Raw genomic sequence first — 25,687 nt, forward strand, 5'->3', positions numbered from 1 at the left:
AAACATTGGACAGCCCTGGCAGCATTCAGACTATCCTCTCTCTTCCATAAGTCTTGATTTAGAAAATTGGGATTAAAGAGATGTGGAGAAGGAAGCAAGTCTTGCAGAAAGTATGGGTTGCTTTTGACAACAAAACCCATGAGATGCTTTCAGTCACTGAGGAGAGAAGCAGAAAAATAAACAACTGAAAGTAAAAAGCTTGATTGTGAATGTTATGTAAGTGAATAACAAAACACTTCACCCACAGTATTATTGCCAATAATTCAATTGTTATAGGTGCATTTTATCTGTCATTTGCTGTTCTCAAAACTGATGGGACTTTTAATTTGGTATTTACTTACAAGTAAAATAAGATTTTTCAAGTGCATTTACTCCTTTCAAAAATGCCTGCAGGCAATGTTAGCTTCGGATGGATTGATTTTTGATTCTTTAAGAGCTTTTCAGTTCTTCTTTAATAATACCCTCTTCTGTAAGCCCTGGTAGTGGAACAATGTCATAAATTCTTTTGACTTTCACAGCTTGACCTTCTCTCTGTATTTAAACCAGAATGGAGGCTTCATGAAAAGCAGGCATCGTAATGGCTGAGAGATTTGTATAAGCGTTATATATGCCAACCAATAAATTTGGTAGCTCTTACATAAATAAAATAAATGTTTTGTCTGAGAAAGTAGAACAGCTGATTATCCTAAAAATCAGTTGTTGATTCCATATATATTAATATTTGAATTAGTATTTCAGTTTTAAAGGATAGTTTTATTCTATGTAGATGTTTAAATTTTACCTTGAAACTACACATTAAAACACTTGCAACTTGGATGAGAATGTTTAAGATTGAGAATCCAGGCTTAATTTATAAGGTTATTGATTATGCCCTGGGGTAAAGGAAAAATACATGGTGTACCAAATGCCAGCAATTTAAAAAAAATAGTGCATATCATCTCTTTAAAGTAGTAAGGTTTAGTTCTACTCAAGGCAAAGTAATGGAGTACTCTAGAATATACATGTACTTTGAAAATCTTACAATTTGATATGAAACATGGTTTTAAATTATGGCTAGATTTGTTTTCTTCTTAACTCTAAGTAATGCTTGAATTATTAGAGGCAATTTTTGCCTCTTAATGTCCGATATTTTTATATATATTTAATATGAGTATCAAATTAAGAGAGTTAATACTCCTGAATGATATTTTATTTCAAAAGTAAAAGCCAACAGGAATGTTTTAGCTGACTATCCATTTTCTTAGTCTCTTGGTTTTATATTTAGTTTGGATGCACAGACATTTATTCCAGGTCAGAAAAAGTAATCACCTAGTTACTTTTCGTCTATATTACTCATCATTATCATCATCATCATCATCAATAATAATGATAATTATTTACCCCAAACCTGTTGAAGCCATTATAATAAGTATTTACATGTATTAACTTGTTATTAATATTCCTATTTTACAGATGAAGGATCTGAAGCCTGGGGAAATAACTTGCCAGAAGCTACTCAGCCAGCAAGTGGCAGAACTTCAGGTAGCCACTGATAACTACTAGCCTATTAATAAAACCGAAGTTATGATTTTAAGAATTGGGTCTTAAGTTTATCTGCTGTCATATGAATCAGTAGTGCTCAATGACTATATTTATCTCAGAATTAAATATATTTATTATCATTGCAATTCATAATTGTTAGTTACCTCTACTCACAGATATATATTAATATGCCAAGAAGAGTGGGTGCTTAGACTATTGAAGATATGGTTGAGACCATGTTGTGGATATTCAAAAACTATTTTTAAAATGTACCAGGTTCTTGGAAGAATTAAAAATAATGAAGATATTGTCCCTATGTTCAAGGAGTTTCGCAGTTCATAGGCACCTAGGATCTAAAGGTAAAAAGATTTAGTGGACAGCAGTAGGCCTACCTAAATTCTAAATATTTAAGATTTAAATAAATGATGATTAAGATGGCCAACACCATCACTCACAATTTCTCTTTGATATCACCTGCCTCCACCAGGTAGAATCCCTACACACTCCCTTTATTAATCATTTTAATCCTTTAGTGGAATTGAGCTCTTTCCTTTCTAGGGCCTTAACTCATGCTAATTTTCTCAGAAGCACACCTAATCCTCCCTATACAGTTTTACCACCGTCACCTAGCTTAGTGCCCTAACTGAGGAGGGGCTCAGTTAACAATTATTGAGTGAACTAATTTGCTTGTTCTTTTCATGTTTTCCACATGATGTTCCAAGTAAACATGTTCATATGCATTTAAATAATTTTCTCAGGTAAAATGCCTTTATTAAATGCCTAAAAGCTATTGGAAAGAAATTGATACAAACACAAACCAAGTTACATAAACTAATTTTACATTCTCAGTTTATGTATTTGTTAACAGATACAGAGTTTTGCTTTAGATGTCAGAGCTCTTTTTATATCTTAACTGAGAATCAGTCCCATCAACTCTTAAATATGAACAACTCCAAAGAATAAATTTGATTTGATTTTTTGGAAAATACATTCTGTGAGGAATTGTTACAGGAAGAGGGATTCTTTAGCCATGTTAAAAGAAAGTGAATCCTGGTAGGCAGAGACAAATGTATTTGAAAAAATAAATTAATTAATTTTTAAAAAAAAGAAATGAAAGTGGAAAAAAAGGAAAAAAAAGTGAATCCTGAAATAAAAAGAGGGGGACAATGTAAAGAGATTTTTTTCAAATAGGTTTGATATTCTCCCTATTAGACATTCACAACACATTTCTTTCCAAAGCTTTTGTGAAATCCTGTGAAAAGCTTAAGCCAGTATTTCTCAAACTTTTATGACCTCATGACTTTCTGTTTCCTGAAACAAAACAAAACAATTAACATATATCTCATGAAATAGACCTATAACGCTATGAATTTCTCTCTTAGGACTGCTTTCTTAGTGTCCCATAGATATTGGGTTGTTGAGTTCTCATGTACATTTGTTTTAAGGTATCTTTTGATTTCTTCTTTGATCTCATTGTTAACCCATTCATTGTTTAGTAACATGTTATTTAGCCTCCATGTCTTTGTGTGTTTTTCAGTTTTTTTTTCTCGTGATTGAGTTCTAGTTTAATACCATTATGGTAGGAGAAGATGCGTAATATGATTTCAATTTTCTTAAATTTATTAAGACTTGTTTTGTGTCCTAACATGTGGTCTATCCTAGAAAATGTCCTATGTGCACTTGAAAAGTTATGTGCTGCCGTTTAGGGGTGAAATGCTCTGAAGAGATCAATTAAAGCTATATGATCTAGTGTGTTATTTAAGGCCATCTTTTTCTGGTTATCTCTCTAGAGGATCTATCCACTGATGTCAGTGGGGTGTAAAAATCCCCTACTATGACTATATTATTGTCAATCTCTCTCTCTTTATGTCCATCAAGATTTGCTTTACATATTTAGGTATTCCTGTTGGGTGCATAAATGTTTCAAAGGGTAATAGCCTCTTGTTGGATTGCTCCCTTTATCATTATGTAGTGTCCTTCTTTGTCTTTTACTATAGCTTTTGTTTTAAAGCCGGTGTTGTCACATGTAAATATTGCTACTCCAGCTTTCTTTTTCCTTTCCGTTTACATGAAATATCTTTATTTATCCCTTTACTTTTAGTCTGTGTGTATCTTTCATCCTGACATGGGTCTCCTTTAGACAGCATATTTACGGGTCTGTTTTCTTATCCATTCAGCTACCCTTTTTCTTTTGATTGGAACATTTAAGCCATTTACATTTAAAGTGATTATTGATAGGTCTGGATTTATTGCCATTTTAATTTTTTAACTAAGTTCCTCTGTTCTCCTCTTCCTCCTCCTCCCTTTTAAAGCAAGCTCTCTAACATTTCTTGTAATACTGGTTTGGTGGTAACAAACTAGCTTTTTCTTGTCTGGGAAACTCTTCATTTCTCCTTCAATTTTAAATAATAGCCTTGCTGGGTAAAGTAGTCTTGATTGTAGGTCCTTCTTTTTCAACACTTTGAATATTTCATGCCAATCCCTTCTGGCTTGCAATGTTTCTGTTGAGAAATCAATTGGAAGTCTTATGAAAGCTTCCTTGCAGGTAAATAACTGCCTTTCTCTTTCAGCTTTTAAGATTCTCTATTTGTCTTTAAGTTTTGCCATTTTAATTATGATGTGTCTTGGTGTGGACCTCTTTGGGTTTATCTTGAGACTCTATGTGCTTCCTGGACTTGTGTGTCTTTTTTCTTCAACAGATTAGGTAAGTTTTTGGCTATAATTTCTTCAGATAGGTTTTCTATCGCTTGCTCTCTCTCTTCTTCTTTTGGTACCTGTGTGATGAAGATGTTATTACACTTCACGTTGTCCAATAGTTTAAAGGTCCTTTAAACTCTTGTCATTTTTTTAAATTCTTTTTTTCTTATTGCTACTTTGATTGGGTGTTTTTCTACCTTGTCTTGCAAACTGCTGATTCGATCCCCTTCTTCATCCAACCTACTGTTCATTCCCTCCAGTCTATCCTTTTCAGATATATTCTTCATTTTCAACTGGTCCTTTTTTATGTTTTATATGTCCTTTTTCATGTTGTTGAGGATCCTTGTAACCATAACTTCGTACTCTATATCTGATAAATTGCTTCCCTCCATTTCATTTAGCTCTTTTTCTGGTGATTTCTCCTGTTCTTTCATTTGGGTCTTGCTTGTTTTTCTCCCAGTTTTGGCTGCCTCTTTGTGTTTGCTTCTATGCATTGGACAGATTTGCTGTGACTCCCAATCTTCATGGACTTACCTTATGTAGTTGGTGTCCTATGGGGTCCAGTGGTACAGTCTTCTTAATCACCTGAGCTGTCCTTTGTGGATGTTATATAGGCCCTTCTGTTGTTAATTGGGGTTTGAATGCTATTGGCCCATTCATGCATTGAGTTGACCCTCAGGCTAGCTGACTATAAGGCTCAGTCCTGAGCATGGTGTGTAAGCTGCTGTTTAGGTGCTGACCACGTGAAGCAGAATTTACCTTAGTAGGGCTTGGTGCCTGCTGAGACCTTCGTTTAGATACGCTGCTTGTGAAACCATTTAGATCCTGCTCTAATGTTGCCTGAAGCCAGCCACTAGGTTTATTGGTTCTGCGCTTCTTGGTAGGGACCCTTGTGCAATCTAATGTCAGATGCTGCATGGTTTGGCCCTGAGCAACCTGTTTGGAGCAGTCTTGTGGTTTTTTCTGTAAATCCTTAGTCTTTTCACATTTCTAATAGATTTTATTATACATATTTTGATGCCAAGCTTTTCAGCATATAAATGTTCATTGTACTATAACTTTGATATTAGTAGTACCTCATAAATAGAATCTTTTGCCTGAGGTTCTACTTTGTCATTACCAGCGCTATCATCATATTTGCCATGGTGGTTTCTAAAGCACTTCTCATTCATTTTTTGATCTTAACAATGCATCAGGGTCAATTATGCTGCACAAACTGCAACTTTAAAAGCTCGTTGCATGTGGCTTGTGAAAATTATGCTATCTTCCATTTTAAGAGAGACATTTGTGTTTCTTAAAGAATTACAGGTTTGAATTAGCAATTTTTCTGATTTTCTTAAAGTAGCCTGAATAAATTGGTAAGGCCTCAATCCTGTTTATATCCAATTATTTGCCTATTCCATAACTACCTGTGGGCTTATTTTCATGTTTAATTTTTGGCTACAAAATTTAAAAATTACCTTTAAATTCTATAGTTTTTCCACTCTCCTGAGTTCCTTCCAAATATCCTGTTAATAATAGTCGTTTTAATGTCATTGTCTCATAATTTCATCATTTCTATAATTTCCAAATCTCTTTCTTTTGACTTATTTTTATCTTAATTTGGGCCACATTTCCTTGCTTCTTCACATGTTTAATTCTTTTGATCTGATTCTACTATCATATTTATGTTAATCAGTGTCTGGATATTTTCCTTCCCAGTGAGGGTATTGTATCTGGTAGGTAAAGTTGTTTATGAGTCAGCTTCAGACTTTTGAGCCACTTTTTCAGCATTGATAATGTGGTCCTGAGAAACCTCTATGCTTATGCTAGATTAGCCCCACTACTATGATGTTATGCTTAGAAGATCTATACTGGACGCCTTGGTATTCAGTGAGGTCTCTTTACTCTGGACATTAGGAACTTGAAACCTGTCAGACCTGTGTGAACTCAGAAAATTGTTTCGCTTACTGATGACCAGTTATTTTTTGCCTCATAAATTACCTTATTTCATGTATAACTGAGTTTTTGACACAGTTGCCTAAGGAACCCAAATCCCAGTATCTATCTTCACAACCAGAGAGATCATCATGCTATGTATGGGTCCTCCTCATCAATCTGTGATATAGAAAAGGCCACCAAATAACCAGGCTGATTGTAAAGCAGACCTCAATTGTCTCCTTTCTTATAGGGATCATAGCCCTCCTGTTATGCAATGTTTGAAGATAGTCAAATATTTTAACCAGTTTTCTATTTGTTTATTGTGGGAGGGCAAGCCTACCATCAATTTCTCTATTATAGTGAGAAGTGGAAATTCTTAACTTACTTTTTATTTAAAAAGTTTTTAATTTATTGATATTAGAGAGAGAGTAAGAGAGAGAGACAGAGACTGAGATAGAGAGAGACAGAGACAAAAACATTGATTTGTTGTCCCACTTATTAATACATTCATTGGTTGATTCTTGTATGTACTCTGACCATGGATTAAACCCCAAACCCTTGGTGTATCAGGACAATGGTCTAAGCAACCAAGCCTACCCAGATAGGACCTCTGATTTAGTTTTCAAATGTCCACCATCAATGCCAGTTTATGATCTAAATACTGTGTAAAAATAAGTAAAAAAAATGGTTTTTTCTATCTTTTCCCATTACAATGCATTTTCATTTCAGAGCATAAAAGACTTTATGTGCTCTTAATGTAGAAGTTTTATGCTTGTGTTTTCAAATCCTGGGAGAACAACAGATATATTTAAGGTGACTTTATTTATTTTGGTTACTCAAGTAACAAGAAAAATTTACAATGATAAAACCAACTCAGGAAAACTTAATCTTGTTAGGATAATGTCTGACTCCTGCTTCCTTTCTCATTTGTCTACCACTTACTGTTTTTTAATTCATCTACCTTAAAATCTTGTCTCAGTCATAATGTATGACCCTCAGACTTTCTAGTGCTTGCCTCTTATCTTCTCTACATCTTCTTTCTGCTTCTCAATTCTTGTTCCTCTATCAACCATCTTTTCTATTTTCCTTTTATGCTTGTCATATCTTGTGTTTTGCAACCTTCTGCCCACTCACCTCTTCTGTACCCCAACTGCCAATATGTATGAATATCACCTGTCATCTGATTTCTTTTTAAAGAATCTATTTTCTGTTAGCAAAAACAACAATAATAATATTCACTGACAATCTATTCATTGTTTATGAATTTCACCTGTGATCTGATTTCTTCTTTTTAAATAATTAATTTTCTGTTACCAACAACAATGACAATAACTTTCATTGATGAAATAATCTATGCCCAGGTTCTGGAGTATATATATCACAGCTAATCCCCACAGCCACCATGATCAATATTATTGTAGCCATTTTTAAATGAGGGAAAATATTCAAAAAGTATAACTGTCAACTAAAAATACTGATACTATTTTTACATGTGTGAGATTAATGTAAAGGAATGTCAACAAAAGAGTTCCTGTTTCTTTTGAAACTATGAAATGTTCATTCATAGTTTGTCCAGATTAGTGATAGCTTCTCCTTCAACACATATATATTACCTCATCCAGAATTTTTAATAATTTCTGTAATGTATTCAAAATATCAGCTCTTATTTTAGTGTAAAATGCATCTGCAGCTTCAAGGATAATTTATAGAATACCCTTAATAAGCTCTTTTTTCTCCTTTAAACTTGAAAAGCTTGATCAGAACTGTGGGTTTTTTCTCAATAGATATTTGGAATATTTAGAGATCTATTTTTAATTAATCTATGTCTGCAGAACCATTTAGGTCTTTGTAAAATGAAATTTTATTTAACTTTATGTATAGGGACTTTAGAATCTAGGTGGAAAGTTCACTTACCAGGCACTAACTCTTCAAGTAGTTTGACTGCAAGTACCCAACTTGAAATTTAGTTTTTTAAGTATCCTTTGTAAATCATTGACTACTCCTTTTTTCTTTATTCTCTTAAAAAAAGTTCAGATATGAGTTTCTTTTATTAGTCACTATTCATTCAAACAATATTTGCTTTTGTTCTTTACTGTCTTTATATTAGTAAAATTTGCTTTGATTATGCAGTTTGTTATTAAAATGGCAACTCTCAATTTTTGACTCCATGGTCTTACATATTGATATATGTAATGATGGCAGAACCTATATTCTAACCACAACTTGTGTGGTTAAAAAGTCCAGAAAACTTCCCTGCTTGGTGTGGCTCAGTGAATTGAGTGCCAGCCTGCGAAGTGGAGGGTCGCCTTTTTGATTCTCAGTCAGGACACATGCCTGGGTTGTGGGCCAGGTGCCCAGTAGGGTGCGCATGAGAGGCAACCACACATTGAGGTTTCTCCTCATCTCTTTCTCCCTCCCTTCCCCCTCTCTAAAAATAAATAAATAAAAGCAGGTCCACAAACATTGCAATATGATGCCCTCTTCCTCTTTTTAGACTCTTCTATTATTCTTGCTGACTGTTCTTTTCCAGATAGCTGGACTGTCTGGCCATAGGAGGGACAAACTAGTAAGAGGGTAAGTGTTAAGACTTGGAGATTGAAACATTTTTAGGTTTAAGCCCTTGCTCTGACCCCTCATTACTTTGAGAAGCTTTCTTCACTAATCTAAGCCTTGGTTTCCTCATCTTCAAAATAAAAATAGTATCTGTCAAGGTTTCAATCTGAAGATTAGCTGAAGTAATATCCATAGAGCACTAGCACTACACTTGACACTTTGGGTCAACTGACAGGCTTCAGAGGGCCTGTGAACATGATACCCTAATGTCTTGAACTGTCGTTTCCTTCATATTGTCTCAAAAGTCCTTGTAGGTAAAATTCAGTGAAAACTTATGTTATTAAAACATTATTTGAAAAAAAAAGGTGAAATCCTTCTACTTAATAATCAGGTATAATTGGTAATCAGTTCTGATATGAGTTCTAGAAAAGATTTCCATTAATAGGAATTGTAAGAAATGAACCCTATCATTTTGTATAAGGAAACCTCTGTAGGCATTTGGCCTAGAGAAATCACCCTGGGTGCCCACATGCACAGTCAAGGGGTATGATATATGGGTGGGAAAGTCCCAGGAACACTGACCTTAAAGGCTCACTCATTTCTTTTTAATGGAAGCATCCCAATTAACAATGTAACTATGCAGTGACTTAGTGTCTACTGGAACTGAACTGAGGCAGTGTAGGTCATCAGCTGCTGAAAGCTGCTGCAAATTGCTTCTTCTCCTTGATAATGTCAGTTTTTTCCGTTGTAAAGGTAGAAAAGCGGGGGAACAAAACTGCCAGCAATCTCTGATGAACCCCTGTATCTCACTTCAGAGCTGTGGATGACACAACGATACAGTATATCTTAAAACCTACATTTTGAGGTCTTATTAAGAGATCACTGGCCACATTTCTATCCTCAAAATGACTCACAGCATTTCACAAACACTGGGTTTTAGAGACTCAGTTTAGTTTGCAACAACCTTTGTGTCTCACAACAAAAGAATGATGAATAATTTTGTTTTAATGTCTTCTAAATGAAATGCCATGTAATTATTTCACTGTATACTGTGATTTTAAAATAGCATGGAGATTGATCATGTATAATGTCTAATTTCATATACAAATTATTCAGACATTAGTTTATATCTATATAAAAATGTCCACAGACAGGAAAAAAAAGAGAGGGAATATTTTAAAACATTGTCTTTCATATATTTAGATGAAACTGTGGTTCATCTAACTTTTTTTTTTTTAACTTTTACTATGTTCTTGAAATATTCTTTAGTGGGCAGATATTATTTTTTTTTAAATAAAACACTATAAAATAATTTATTGAGTGCTAAATATGTGCAAAATCAGAGCTAGGTATTGTGGGCATAAAAAGATAAGTGAGAGAAAAGGCCTCTCTTCAAGAGTTGTGTTGTAGAGGCAGGTGGTGGGGGGTGAGACTCACACAATGCATCATGGATATAGCCAGCGTTGCAGAAGGGCTCAGAATAGGTGCAGTACAGCTGCAGGGACAGAAGGGATTGTGTCTACTGCCTTGCATTATTTTTTATTTATTTTTGTACATAGAAGTTAGCTTCATACCAGTCAATAACAAAGCTAAAGCCATAAAATAGATCTGTGTGTACCTTTAGAACATGTTATTTACCATTCATATTTTAGAGAATAGGAACCTGGTGGCTGGCGTTTTATTGAATCTCTTTTCTCCCAGATTTGGAAATGTGTAGCAAGGGAAGACAAAGGTAATTTAATTTCAACAGACCTGTTCTGACCTGACTCTAATGAATTAGAAACATACCTGGGAATTATCAAAGCTTAAAGACAACTCTCAACTAATTTCCTGATCAAAAAATAAATTCACAGTGGATTTTAAATATGAAAATAACCTTTTATGAGACATATTATAAAGACTTTAAAAACTTCTATAATTTACACAATGGTTTATTACTTTCAATGGCTGAACTCTTGACTTGTTGAGCATTTCTGAAGCATTAAAAAATGCACCTCTTAACAAATATGAAATCTCATCCTATTCTTTTCAGAGTGGTTATTTGGCATCAAGATGGAAAGCATACATAGAGAAGAATAGGAGAAAGGACATCAAATATTTATAATAATTATCATTTCATTTCAATTTAGAATACAGTTTTGTGATAGTTATACCAGTCCCATGTAGATACTATTCAAAGTGTTTCAATAAGAAGATGGCAGAATAAATAAAAAATAGAGTTAAGCATTTTATTTTATTCAGTTTTCATCCTTCATTTTAGGTTATAAAAGAGACAAATATGGCAGGTTCACAGTGACTAAATTGGCAGAAAAATGGAGGTTCATAGCTAGAGTTGAAATGACTTTATTCAGAATATATTGAGTCCAATTAACAATATGAACATTTAAAAATTACAAAAGAGAACACAAGCATATTTTCATTATTCTTTGAGTTTGTTCACATGGAAATTCTAAGGAGTTTACTTAAGAAAAAAAGATACTTTATTTGGTAACTATACATAAGAGATCTGTCCAGAAGGTATCCAGCCATGTACTATGAGAAATAGAGACATTTATTGAAGAAGCAACAAGATACAAGAAACATTGTACACAGGACAGTGATACCTCAAAGTAAGCACCTTTGGACCTCCCACAGTTCTCCCAATTGCCATCAGCTGCCCTGTCATATTTTCCTGAATCTCATCGACAGTCTGAAATCTCTTCCCTCTCAAAGGTGGTTTTAGTTTTGGAAAAAGCGAGAAGTCACAGGGCACCAAGTCTGGGTTATGGAGGGGCTGAGTCACCTGGGTGACATGTTTTGCCAAAAACTCCGCGAGACGTGATGCATGAGCAGGCACGTTGTGATAAAGCTACCTATTACCAGTTGCCCATAGCTTCAGCCTTCTGAATCATCTGAATAGTTTCTGAGGAGGAACATTCAAGCTTAATGCAAAATTTCATGCAGATTCATTGCTCTTCTCAGTCATTTTGAATGTGACAGCCACACAGTACACAGACTCAACAGCATCTACCACCCCCCACTGACTAGTACAGTGAAGTTGTCATTGTTCATGCATGTGCATTCCAGTCTACTCTCCTTGACTGCCAGGTTACATCAATGTTGCACAAACCACTGTTACATTAACAGTGGCTGGACTTTTTCGGGACAGACTTTGTATTTCTGTAGTGACCAGTAGTTAATATTGAATTTTTAAAGGAATGTTTACATGACAAAGACATCTCCATGTTCTAAACACAGGTGTATTTCAACAGTATTGTGAGATACAACCTACAGCAGTGACTTTTCAACTTTCTCAGCTATAACCTACAGGAAAAAAATACACTGTAATTTTCAAGTACTTGAAGTAAGACAAAAAGGTAATTTATTTTATTCCCTCCTCTTGTGACTGAATCATGTATTAGCCATCCACACAGATGTGAATCTTTTCTATTCTTAAAGCTACTGTAATTGGGTGGGTTGGGCAGGGGAAGGTGGTGGCAGGAAAATGGAGACAGCTGTATTTGAACAATAAAATAATTTTAAAAATAAAAAATAAAACGGTTCTGTATCATATTATGATGGTGGATTCATGTCTATCTCTATATATTTGTCAAAACCCATTAAATTACACAACACAAAGGGAGAATCCTAATCTAAATTGTGAACTTTAATAATGTGTCACTATTGGCTCGTTGGTTGTAACAACTGCACTACACTAATGCAAGATGTTAACAATATGGAAAGCTGTGGTGGGGAGGGAGAGGGGAGGGATATGGGAACCTGTGTACTATCTGCTCAATTTTCTGTGAATTTAAAACTGCTCTAAAAACTAAAGTCTATTAATTTTTCTGTAAAGCAGAACTAATCAATTGAAGGAAAAGTGGAAATAAAATAATATAGCCACCCATGAAAAATAAGGCTATTATAATTCAGCTCATTTATAAAATGACACTAATAGGATTTGCCTCATTGAAGTTAGGATTAAATCAAAGGATGTATCTGAAAGACCTAGCATGCTCTCTATACATATGAAAAAGTGGAAAGGAAAAAATGCAGCTATTACTACTATTATTAAACTGACACAGTAATCTCTTTTAAACAGTAAAAACATTTATTTTCAAGAGAAGTTTTTCTCTTACACTTCTTTTAGACAATTGAACTCCCCATGCTACAGTTCACACTCTGCATCTGGCGCTACATGGCCATGTCCTCCAATTTGTTTCACATTTCTCTCACCCCTCTCTTACCACTTTCTAACCTTGTGAGCTCTCTGAGGGTAGGAATTCAGTCTTCAATTTTTTTCCCCAACTCAGGGCAGTGAGTCAGGCACACATATCTAGCTACTATATTCTTTTATTCCTTTAAAAATTAATTTTATTTTTGGGAAGGTAATACACATAGTTTATAAGTCAAATATGTATGTAACAAAATACAGTAGTTTTCTGTCAGACTCCTCCAATTCCTTTCACCAGAGGCAATAATTTTTGACTTTAGACATTTCTTCACAAGTGTCCATATTTCTCAATACTATGCATATACTTCTATATCTTTACTATTCAATTTTAAATGTTATCTATTAACTTTCTAATATGGTGGTTAGTATTTAGCTCCTTAAATCTTCCATCTCTGCTTCCTCTCCTCATTCCACAATCATGTTACATTAGAAGTCGCCAGAAAGAGAAGAGGAAGAGTGAGAAATTGAAATTTTATTTGAAAAATAAATAAAATTTCCCCAATTTGGCAAAGGAAATAGACATAGAAATCCAGGAAGCACAGAAAGTCCCAAATAAGTTGGATCCAAAGAGGTCCACATCAACACGCATCATAATTGAAATGCCAAGGGTTAAAGATAGAGAATCTTAAAAGCAGCAAGAGAAAGCCAGAGAGTACCCTACAAATGAGTTCTCGTAAGACTATCAGCTGATTTCTCAAAAGAAACTTTTGCAGGCAAGAAGGGACTGGAAAGTATTTAAAGTGAGGAAAAGCAAGGACCTCCAACCAAGATTACTCTATCCAGCAAAGCTATCGTTTAGGATTGAAGGGCAGATAAAATGCTTCTCAGACAAGGTAAAGCTAAAGGAGTTCATCATCAGCAAGCCATTATTATATGAAATGTTAAAGGGACTTAGTTAAAAGAAGATCAAAACTATGAATGTTAAAATGACAACAAACTCAAAACTATCAAAAACTGAATTTTAAAAACAAAAACAAACTAAGAAAACAACTAGAACACGAATAGAATCATAGACATGGAGATCATTTGGAGGGTTATTAGCTGGGAGGGGGAAGGGGAGAATGTGAGAAAGGTGTAGGGATTTAGAAGCATGATTGGGTAGGTACAGAATAGACATGGGGATTTTAAAAACAGTATAGGCAATGGAGAAGCCAAAGAACTTACATGTACAACCCATGGATGTGAACTAGAGGGGTATTGCATGAGGGAAGTGGGGAACTGGGGCAAAGGTGGGCAAAGGGGGAAGAATTGGGACAACTGTAATTTCATAATAAATAAAATGTACTTTTAAAAAATCTAGGGAAAAAAGCTGTGTTTGATTCAATGAATTGCTTATATTATTATGACTATGTAAATAGTATTTATAGCTGAGCATTTTATAAATTTAGTAATATATTTTCCTTTAAACTTTGATTTTTCTTGATATTAATAATAACGTTGGCTTTTCATTAGGTTGATTTTATTTAAACTTTCTATAATTTTTTACAATAGTCTTTCAGTACCAGTTTCCCCAACATCATTCTTCTCACATAATCTATCAATTCCAATAGTTTTTTTATGGGGATCCATCTGGAGCCTCCCATCCATTTTCCATTTGAACTGACCTTTAGGGATACTGCAGAGCACTTGTCCAGGAATTTCATTTTCTTATTATGCTGGAAATTCCCTTGTTTTCCTTCTAATTTGGGTGTCCTGTGTTTTGATGCCCTCTGATCTTCTTTCTCCTTTACTCCCTTGTTTTATTAGAATACGTCCTCCAACATGTATAAAGGACCCATGGACAAAGCCAAAGTGGGGAAGGATTGAGGGAATGAGGTGGGGGAGGGGGCAAGGGAAAGTGGTGGCAGGAAGGTGGAGACCAATGTATTTGAACAAAAAGTTAAAAAAAAAAAAGAATACATTCTCTAATTATTTCCAGAGAAAGGGTGCATGGGAAATACGATATTTGAAAATTTGTATATCTGAAAATATCTTTATTTTACCATAACACTATTAGGCTAGACATTGATGTCTACTTTGCAAAATTTTTTCTTCATAATTTTGAAAGTATTCCTTCACTCTCTTCTACAGAACAGTGTTGCTATTAAGATACCTCATCTTGGTTCCTCGTTTTTGCATGGCATCCTCACTGACTTCTCTTTTCTGTCTTGAAACTTATTTCTGTTGTCCTGGAGTTTCACTAATACCTGTAAGTTGGATTTACTTTTCACCATTTCCTTCCTTCCTTCCCCCCTTCCTTTCCCCTTTCCTTCCCCCCTTCCTTCCTTCCTTCCTTCCTTCCTTCCTTCCTTCCTTCCTTCCTTCCTTCCTTCCTTCCCCCCTTCCTTCCCCCTTTCCTTCCCCCTTCCCTTCCTTCCTTCCTTCCTTCCTTCCCTCCTTCCTTCCTTCCTTCCTTCCTTCCTTCCTTCCTTCCTTCTTTCCTTTTTTCTTTTGCTGTCACTTGGTAGGCACTGGAAACTCATGTTTTTCAGTGCTGAAAAATTATCTTAAATTATTTTATTAATGAGTCCCTGATAATTGTTTTATCTAATTCCCTTTTGAAATTTCTATGATTCAAATAGTATACCTACTATGTGGCTGTCTTCTTATTTTCTTATCTTTTTCTTTTATTTCTCATCTCTTTGTACTCTCATTCCTGGATGAGTTCCTTGACATTACCTTTCATCATTACTATTGAATTTTTCATCTCTGCCGTCATGATTTTTATCATGTTCCTTTTTTGTCTCTCAAATGTTCCTTTGTATCTCTTATTGCTTTGAGAATATTTGAGAATATTATAAAGTAGTGGCCTCTCCTTATATCTGTTATTCTTGTGTTCTCTAGAGTCCTTTTTCCGTTTTGCTAGCTATTCCCTGGTTACTGCAATCCTCTGTTATAGTTAGTAATTCTTTATATTAAACTATCCCTGTTCAAATTACTTAGGTGATCCAGACCTGACTGCTACAGTCCCTTTGAGCCTGCACTTTAAGCCCATGGAGGCTGCCTCTCACCCACAGGATAACTGCATGGTACACAGTGCTCTTCTCCCTCTGGTCCTGACCATCTAGCCATTTATTCCTATGACTATGCTGATTGCAGTGTACTCTGCTGTCCATCTCTAAACACTTATCTTTTGTCGAAGGGTACTAAATTATCTGTAATTTTCAGGGTTCACAAAGCAAATTGATACTCCTGGGCCTTAAATGCATGCAGTTTCTTCACTCCAGAAAGAGCTTTACTCATCAGCATAGTCATCCCTTAGCATTGCTCAGTGCCGCCATTTCTGAAAGTTCTCCGTTGACCCTTTCTCCTTCTTGAAATTCGTTGTTTTTACCTATTGCTCCCCTGTGGCTCAAGCCATTCACAGGTCTGTCTCCCTGAATTAACAATAAATCCATTATCTTTCTTTCTATTACCGGACCTAGCACCTTGCCCTTTGGTCATATATTAGGAACTCAATAACCTTTGTGAAATGAATTAATGTGTTTAATTTTTCAGGAATCTAATTTACAGTTTCTTCCATAGATAATTGAACTATGAATATAAAGCAAAATCAAGTTGAGGTTTTAGGAGAGGGGAAATGTTAAATGGAAGGATGGCGCTCCCTTGATGTGTAGCCTTATTTCCACTGCTGTCTCTACAGTTATACCTGCAATACCCTGCTGTTTCAAAGCAGCTGTCAGGCCAGATTGAGATTGGAGTTCTTCACAACTCCTAAGATTAGGGCAAAGTGGCACTTCCAATTTAGAGTAAACTGACACTTCTAATTTGGGTAAAACAAATTGTTAGAGTATTGCAGTATCCTAGTGAACTTTTACATTTATAGGCTAACAGATGTAATGGAGATTCTGTAGTTCTCAAAAAAAATTTCAGAATTTAGCATGTCATAGATTCATTGTATTTACCAATTTAAAATTCGATATTACTGACCTAGGATATGCTTGGGCTGGAATTTTATCTAGACATGAGTACTGCTACACTAAACCACTATGACTACAAACTACTTGATTCTTTTGGATGAAAGTAAGATAACAGCCACAATAATGACAGAAAAAATTAATTCCAACTGTAAAGCAAAGATTCTTGAATTTTCCAGGTACTATCTCACTGATCTTTGAAATTTAGATATTTACATTTGTATTAATTAGGTTCCTTATTCTGTTCAAACATTGTGCGGGTTGGTAGAGATATAAGGTTAAATAAATCTTAGAGTACACAAGTTATCTTGGGAATGACTCAGTAAATATACCAATATGTTTAGTAGGCACACAAAATACTCCTAATACTTACATTTGACTAGTGTTTATACTCACTTAAAACATTGATATTTTCAAGAAATCTGTAAAATATGAAATAATTATCTTTATTTTTACAGTAGAAAGATAACTGAGCAGTAGAGGGATTATATATTAGAGGTCACACAGTCAGTATATTGGAAAACAGGACTTTAATCAAGGGCTCTGTCTACTATTCTAGGATAAACACATAATATTGACAGAATATAAAAAGAAGATCAAGATATTAATTAACTGGTCAATTCTTTCTCTTTCTTTTATAAAGATTGATACAAGGCTGGGCCACTACCCACCAAAAAAAAGAAATTCAATGAGTTAAACACTAAATACCAGACTTTTCTAAGTGACCTGTAAACAAATCAATTCAAAGGAACATTCTGTTAGTGACTTTAGATAACTGCTTACATAGCTGTTTCAAAAAAATAAATTCCCTATTAAAGTTTGAAGAAATCAACAGCAAATTGCAGGTAAATAGGTAGAATGCTATAGTGGGTGATCTGGGCAAACTAGAAGGTAATACATCCATCTATTTATTTATTGAGAAAATACTCGTTATGTTCCCATATATTCTATTCACTGAGAGGCATATATAAATAGAAAAATAACAATTTCTTGTGGTGAGCTAATGATTATGAATCAAATGCTGAGGGAAACTCAGAGATGAGATTGATTCACTTGTTTGGGGAATCAGGGAAATCAGAGAAGAAATGATATTTGAGTTGAGTCTTGAGGATGAGTTGAACAATTCAGAATAAGAAGAGGAAGGTCTTCCTAAGAGAAGGACCAATGTGTGCCAAACTGGAAGCTGTTAAAACATACAATACAGTCTAGGAAAGGTGAGGAATTCTGCATGGCTTGAAAACAGACTGTTTAGGGACCTGAGGTGGAAGGAGAGGGAGTTGGGAGTCATGTTTAAAAGAGCCTTTTGGTTATGAGATGTTTGTTTTGCAAACAGCAGTGAGCCATTGGAACCTTACAGATTGTGGTAAAGGTAATAGATAAAACTCAGCACTTAGGTTGAGAGGAGAGGATATAACCAAGTGCTAAAAAGGAGGAAGATAAAGAAGATAAAGGTCCTGCAGAATTATTCCAGAATGTGACTTTTCGTGGGGGGGGGGGGGGGGGGGGGTTGGAGTATGGAATGGGGAATAATTTTGTATACTAATTTTATGGTTTTCTACCCTGCAAGCCCCTTTTTCCTTTCGAATTACCATTAAGACTTTAGCCTCTAATTCCATTTCTTATCTTAACATTCTGCTTTCTTTCAGAGCATTACTCATAATTTGTTTGAAGATTCTGTTCACTATCATTTGACTCTTCCTTATTAGTGATGATACCATTGAGGATGGGAGTCTCATTATAAGATGCAGGAGAAAACCTCACCACCTTGTAAATGGAAGTATGTGTATAACACAGAAATACCACACGAAAGTTTAGGGCCTTCTCCCTTGGTGAAGTTTTTAGAGGTCTAGTGGTCTGGGGCATGGTGACACACCTTTTTAAAAATGAAGGACAGGTTACTTAATCTCACTTCCTTTTTGCACCTAGAAAGAGGCAAACAGCTATGGGCCTCTTTGGATTTTTAGAGACAGCATGTATCTCATTTTGGCATACTATTCTAACTCATTTTCTAAGTATCTCCAAACACTGCCAGTTTTGAGTAGGACCAGAGAAAGAGAAGGCTCTGTATCTGGTCTCAGCTTCCATAGAAGCTGTTTCACAACTTAGGCCATAGGACTGAGCAGATCTGATGGTTCTTGAAGTTACAGAGGTAGAAAGGGATGCTGTATGGAACCTTTGGCAGGTCCCTACATAAAATCATAGATGGAAACTCTAGCAATTTGGGGGCAAAATTTTACTTACAGAAAACTCCTTTTGAAAAGCAGCTTTTGGCCTGATGCTGGACAAACCACAAATAACTGAAAGCTGGACCATGGGCCATTAAATTACTGAATCACCTGACTGTCCATCATGAACCAAGTATTTGGGATGAAGCCAAAATTGTGTATATGTACAGTAGCACTTTATTATCAAATGAAAGTAATATATACAAGATCCTGAAGGCACAAGCTAGTGTATGAGCAAATGTCACAGGTGCTTGTGACCCCTATTTCTGCCTAAGTTGCTTCCTCCACCTTACTCTGTGCCCATGGCCTCATGGGGAGCTCCCTATGACCAACTGACGGAGGAAGAACAGAACTTGGGGGATGGTTTACAGGTGGTTCTGACCAATATGCTGGCACCGCTCTAAAGCGGAAAGCTGCACGACTACAGCTTCACTCAGGCATAGCCCTAAAGGACAGTGGTAAAGGAACTGCTTCCAATGGGAAGAACTCACAGCAGTATATGCGGCTGTTCATTTTTGCCTGGAAGAAGAGATGGCTAATGACATGGATCTACCCTGATCCAAACAGTGCTTAATGTCTGGCTGAGCAGTCAGAGGCCTGGAAGGAACACAATCAGAAAATAGGTCACAAGACAGGGGAAGAGAGATGAGGATAGACCAGTCTGACTGTGTAGAGAATGAAGAGATTTATGACCTAAGTAAATGCTCACCAAAAAGTGACATCAACAAAGGAAGATTTTAATAATAAGTAAAAAGTTGCTTTTCTGTTGTTACATCACTATTATCCCCAGCTACTGCTGTCTAGCTAAATGAACACAGAGAGTGACCAGAGAGAGATGAAGGTTTTTTAATGTGTTCAGCAAAACAAGGTGGATCAACCTGCCGAGAGACAAAATCTGAGACACTAATCTGGCACTATTCCCCTGGTGATTTTGCCAGCCACCTGCCGGCAGGATGATTACATCCAACCTTTTCCATCACTGGAATAGACACTTCTCCAGATACGGATTTGCCTTCTTTATCTATAATACTTCTGACAAAACCATCACTCATGGACTTACAGAATGCCTACTCAACATCATAGAATTCCACACAGCATTATTTCTGACAAACACGTTTATTTTACAACAAATGAAGTATGGCAATAGACTCGTGTTCATAGAGTTCACTGATCTTAATATGTTGCCTGTCACCCTGAAGCAGCTGTCCTGATAGACAATGGAATGTCTTTTTGAAAACTCAGATGTGGCGCCAGCTGGACAGCCACTCCTTTGGGGGCTGCAGAAATGTTTTTCAGGATTAGGTATATCATCTGAGTCAGAGACCAATATATGGTACTGTTTCTCCCACAGCTAAGATTCAAGGTGTAGAAATAGGATTGGCCTTTAATCAACATCTTTTGCTTTTTATTTCTGCAACTTCTTGTTTCTGCTGGTTTTGAGGTCTTATTTCCCAAGGAACAAATATTTCCACTGGGGGACACAGTAATGGTTTAACTAAACTGGCTGTTGAGACTGACAACTGGACACTGTGAGCTCCTTATACCACCAAACCAATTGTCAAAAAAGATGCGGAAAATTATTAGGAGAGTTATATAGCAGGCTTCAGTTGATGTTAGTGTGTGTTTTTAAAGCTACATTGGAGCTCTGTGTAGTTAAATTGTTCCGTATGTTCCATATGCTTTTTGTATGTCAGAAATATAAAATTAATTACCTAACTATATAAACTATATTAAATACCTAACTATATAAAATAAAATATTTGTAAAGAAAATTCACTTAATATTTAAATTTTAAACACTTTACAAGTACAAAAGAGAAATAAGTTGGATAGAATTGACTCTCTTTTTTAATCCTCACCCAAGGATATGATTATTGATTTTAGAGAGAGGGAAGAAGGGGTGGAGGAGGAGAGAGAAAGACACATTGATCAGTTGCCTCCCATATGTTCCCCAATCAGGGATTGAACCTGCAACCTAGGTATGTGTCCTGACCGGGAATTGAACCCTCAGCCTTGTGGTATACAGGATGGCACTCCAACCCACTGAGCCACCTGGCCTGGGGTAGAATTGACCCTTTAAGATGTAGATTTTTGGTGTGGAAGCACTGTGGCTGAGTAGAAAAACCAGAGCAGGAGAGTGCAGACTGTGCAGCCTCCCCCAGGCCATCACCCCACTGCAGGTGGCAGTGGTCTGCTAGAGCAATCAGACCTAAGCACAAGGTGCACAGCATCCTCAGCAAAGGGAAATTCCGTGTCTGGCCCTTTGGAACAGGGACTCACATGAAGCTTTCAGGACCAATGTGTATGATTTCATACACACATATCATCAGATGTGCAATAATCTCCTTAGGAAAGGCAAAGAATTCTAGACACAGAATGAAAGTTTGCAGGACAGACAGAAATAAGTGAATCAAGCCTGTCTAGAATGTTTCCAGAACTGGAAAGACCTATTTGACTTGATCCTCACCTTCGAAGAGAGGACCAGGTGGTGGACGAACTGAGTTTCAGAGAGCGGGAGACCTGTCAGCTGGTGTTGGTGATCCAGGTGGACATCCAAGACAATCAGAAAGAACTCCTCTGGGCGTTCCTCGTCTGTGAGCTCTGCCAGTGCATTCAGCACTCGGAGGACAGGAAGACATGGAAAAGTGATGGATGATCTGCAAGGGTTAGAGAACAGCAGCCAGACTTTCCTGCACTCCGTCTACTTCTAATGAGTGGCCAGCCAGTGCCTCCCAAAGTGGCCTTCTTGTGCTTCTTCTCTTTAATACTTTTTTCTTCTTGACCCTTGTTTTTACTCTAAGAGCTGCTTCTCATGGACAAGAGCAACACCCATACACTGTACATAAAAGATGAGAAGGTAGACAGAAGTGCAGATCCATAACAATCAAGTGCAATATTGATTATGAAGGTTTCTGTCTTTAACCAAAAAAGAAAAAATTGTTTGTAGTATATTTCCCCCAATATATCTGTGTACAAATATCTGAATAAAGCAATGGGCTTTACCTATTATGAGAGAACTGAAACTGTCCAATAAAAAAATGTAAAATTGTAAGATACTATAATGGTGGATGCATGTCATCAAGCATTTGTCCAAACCCATAGAATGTATAACACCAAGAGTGAATTCTAATATAAACAATGGTTTTTGGGTGATAATGGTGCATCACTGTAGGCTCATCAATTATAACAAATGTACCACTCTAGTGGGCAATGTTGATGATGGGAGAGATTATGCATGTATGAGGGAAGAAGGTTTATAGGAAATCTTTGCACCTTCTAATCAGTTTTGCTGTGAAAACTGCTCGAAAAAAATAAAGTTCATTAAAATGTATGGAAGTTGAATTTTTACATGTTAAAAATTGAAACAAAATGATCTGCACTGGAATACTACCACAAATCAGAAAAGCATGATGTTCTTAGTATATAGTGATCACACAATAAGAAAAACACAAAGATCCTGGCAGAAAAATGTCAAAAGCATACGAACACACAATTCTCTCACAGAAGACAAAAATGGCTACAAAACACAATAAACTAGTTAAGCAGTTTTTAGTTAACTTCACTAATAATCAAATAAAAGCATAATAAATAAGAGTTTAAGTTTTCATTTCTAATTATCTTAAAGATTCAAAACTTAATTACTGTTAATGCCAGTTAGGAGCCACACACATTTTCGAATGTGCTCATAGCATTTTATAAAGTTGGTCCTTTTGCCTCAATAATTTGCTTTCTTGGACTTAACTTGTACAGGTCCAGTCAGAGCTATAGTTTTCCTAGTCCAAGAGAAGCTAGAGCATAAAACATGTCTTGGTTCATATACCTCTCCTACTTACTGATTACAGCATTTAGGGTAAGTTACTTTTCTTTTTCTTCACTGAACATATTTCTTCCACTATAAAATATGGATAAGTATATTTATCTTATAGAATATTTTGAACATTAAAATAATAATGTAATTAACAACTTAGAATAAGGTTAAACATTCAGAATTATTCACCTGATAGCCATTTTATTATAGCAATGTTTCTTACAGCAGTATATATAATCTTAAAAATGTACACGCTACCCAAATGCCTAATATGCAGAAAGATAGGCAAAAATATTTTAGAACTGTTTTTAAAGGAAACAGTATATGTCCATTAAGTATATTTTCTTAAATATCCAATGACAAAGTATCCAATGACAAAGAATATACTCACAATGTGATGTTAAATGGGAAAAAAATAGACCAAGATAAAAGCTGTACACAAATTGTGATTGCACATTTCAAACCATATGCAGGAAATGAACTCAATATTTGTAGTTCTAGGCTTTAAAATTGTGAATGACTTTTTCCTTATGCTTTTTGGTATTTTCTAAGTCTTTACTATGAATAACATTACTTTCATAATCATAAAAAGTAACAAAGTAATATGATACAAAAGAGTATAATTTAATTTATATGTAAATACCGGGGGGGGGGGCAAAAGTAGGTTTACGAGTTGCTCATATGGAAAAAATATAATAATTAATAAATAATAATACAAGAATAAACTCTACTTCATGTACTCACAACTGTAAGCCTATTTTTGCCCCACCTTGTATAAGAAACATTACTGACAACATTTATTTGTTTAAAAGGATATATTTAACATCACATATTGATTTTGTTAAGCGATGATATATTGTCTTATGCATTTTAAAATTCTAAGTTGTTTGCCTTTACATGTAATTAAACAATTTGAAAACTACCAGAGGAGAGAGAATTAAGGAAATTAATATGACATTTTAAGCACAGTTCTTCCAAAATACTATGGCCATTAGGTTTATCTCCACAATTTTCACATTAATTCCTTCATGTGTTTATTCATCAAATACTAGACTGCTTATTATGTGTCATATTACTTTAAGAAATCCATGGTGGAATAATTTTTCCTGGGATGAGGAAGGCAGAGTTGGAGAGACGTCAAAGAAAAAGCAATAAAGTGACAAGATTCCAACTGTGGGCCTTGAATTTGGCCTTGTTTTGTTTATATGTTGTCCTCAGAATTTATAGTTACATTATATTTCAGAAAGATTTGCTCAACAAAAGTAGTTAAGATGCTCATATTTGTGAGTTCATCAAATATATCACCCATTTGCTGTCAAATATCGATTAAAAAAATGTAGAACTCAGCAGTAAGGAAACATTAAAAGGGTTTTTCTCATTTTCGATGTGAAAGACATACATTTATTTTACTGGAGAATTAACTGGAGAGAAACAGAGAAGTGCGTAGTGAAGGGAAACAAGATAATTTCAGTATAAAATTTAGGATAAAGGGGTAAAATTGAAAGGGAAGGAATTTATGTTGTCAAAGAAGGAAACGTGACTGATGAGAAATGAACAAATATCGTTTAGTTAGAATGAAACATGGAAAGAAACAATAAGGGACAGGAAGATCCATTGCACTTCAGCTGCAAGTGAAATGAGACTGGGGAGCTACGGACAAAAATGAAGTTAGGGCTTGAGTATCTATGTGTGAACCCAGACATTTTCAGAGGGTTTGGCAAATGAGTTAGCATCGCATATAATGATTGCAAGGCCAGCATATCAATTCATTCCTCAAACAGTCCTAGTCATTTTGTGGAAATAAAAAGTTAATTGCTGTATCACACTGTGATTTGGAACCATGATAATCCTATCACAGTCCTTCTATATAGAGGATAGAATAGACCTTTATAAAGGCAGTTTCTTGGTATTTAAATTTCAGATTTCCTGGGAAATGCAGATTTCTATCTAGAGAATTTCCTCTCCTCTCTCAGTTATATTATCATATTTCTTTTACAATGTAAGATTTTCCTTTCCATCTTAATTTAAGATTGCTAGCCATTATCAAACCTAGGCAATGGTAGGAGTGAGTAGCTGGGCAGAAAAGAAGTCATGTAAATTACTTGGTTTGAGAGCCTCACAAAGGACTTAAGTAGATTTAGAATGGAAGATGCCAGACTACTTTAAATTTAATTAACTTGTCATATAAATGTTGAAAAACAATTACCAGATCTTTAAAATTTCAAGGATCAAGATTAAAGGTTTAAAAGAAATTCATTTTCTTTGTTATAAGATTAATCCTCTTTTAATGCGTTTTGTTCTTGTAATTTTGTGATTTATCCATGTGCATTTGAACTTACCGTATTTTTTCTGTTTTTCTTTCTTAATTTATTGTAATCTCCTTTGTGGTCAGGGACCACTGCAAATCTTTAATTAAGGAAGATGTCTCTGACTATTGAATAAATATTAGTTGATTGAGCAGGAGGATCTGTTTTCATGATTGCCATCCTTCTATGCATAGCAATTATTTGAATTTTATTCTAGCTTTCTGTCCACATGGCCAAGAATGGTCTGAATGTGGACTATGGCATCACTCTGTATTTTTAAAATATTTATGCTCTTCTTTTACATATATATTATATATATATGAACATATACATGTGTGCATGTGTGTAAGCATACATGCACACAAATATACATACATACATGAATGTATGAACCATGAACCATACATTATTCATAGTGGTAGAATATAGTATACACTTTTTTTCTTTGAGTGCAAGGGTTATCTTTTACCCCTATGAACCATTCAATCTATGGGTTATTGTTCATACATGAGTGTTGTTCAAAAAAACGTTATGCCTCTTGAATAGATG

At 35.3% G+C, this 25,687-nt stretch overlaps 1 pseudogene; it reads left to right on the forward strand.

Moving 5' to 3' along the window:
• The first annotated feature begins 16,872 nt into the window (after positions 1–16,872).
• LOC129066917 (RNA polymerase II subunit A C-terminal domain phosphatase SSU72-like) lies at positions 16,873–21,680 on the forward strand (annotated as a pseudogene).
• Positions 21,681–25,687: the final 4,007 nt, after the last annotated feature.

Source organism: Pteronotus mesoamericanus, unplaced genomic scaffold (genome assembly GCF_021234165.1).
Source record: "Pteronotus mesoamericanus isolate MK-2021 breed Mesoamerican mustached bat unplaced genomic scaffold, CSHL_Meso_final contig_20, whole genome shotgun sequence".
Taxonomy (NCBI): domain Eukaryota; kingdom Metazoa; phylum Chordata; class Mammalia; order Chiroptera; family Mormoopidae; genus Pteronotus; species Pteronotus mesoamericanus.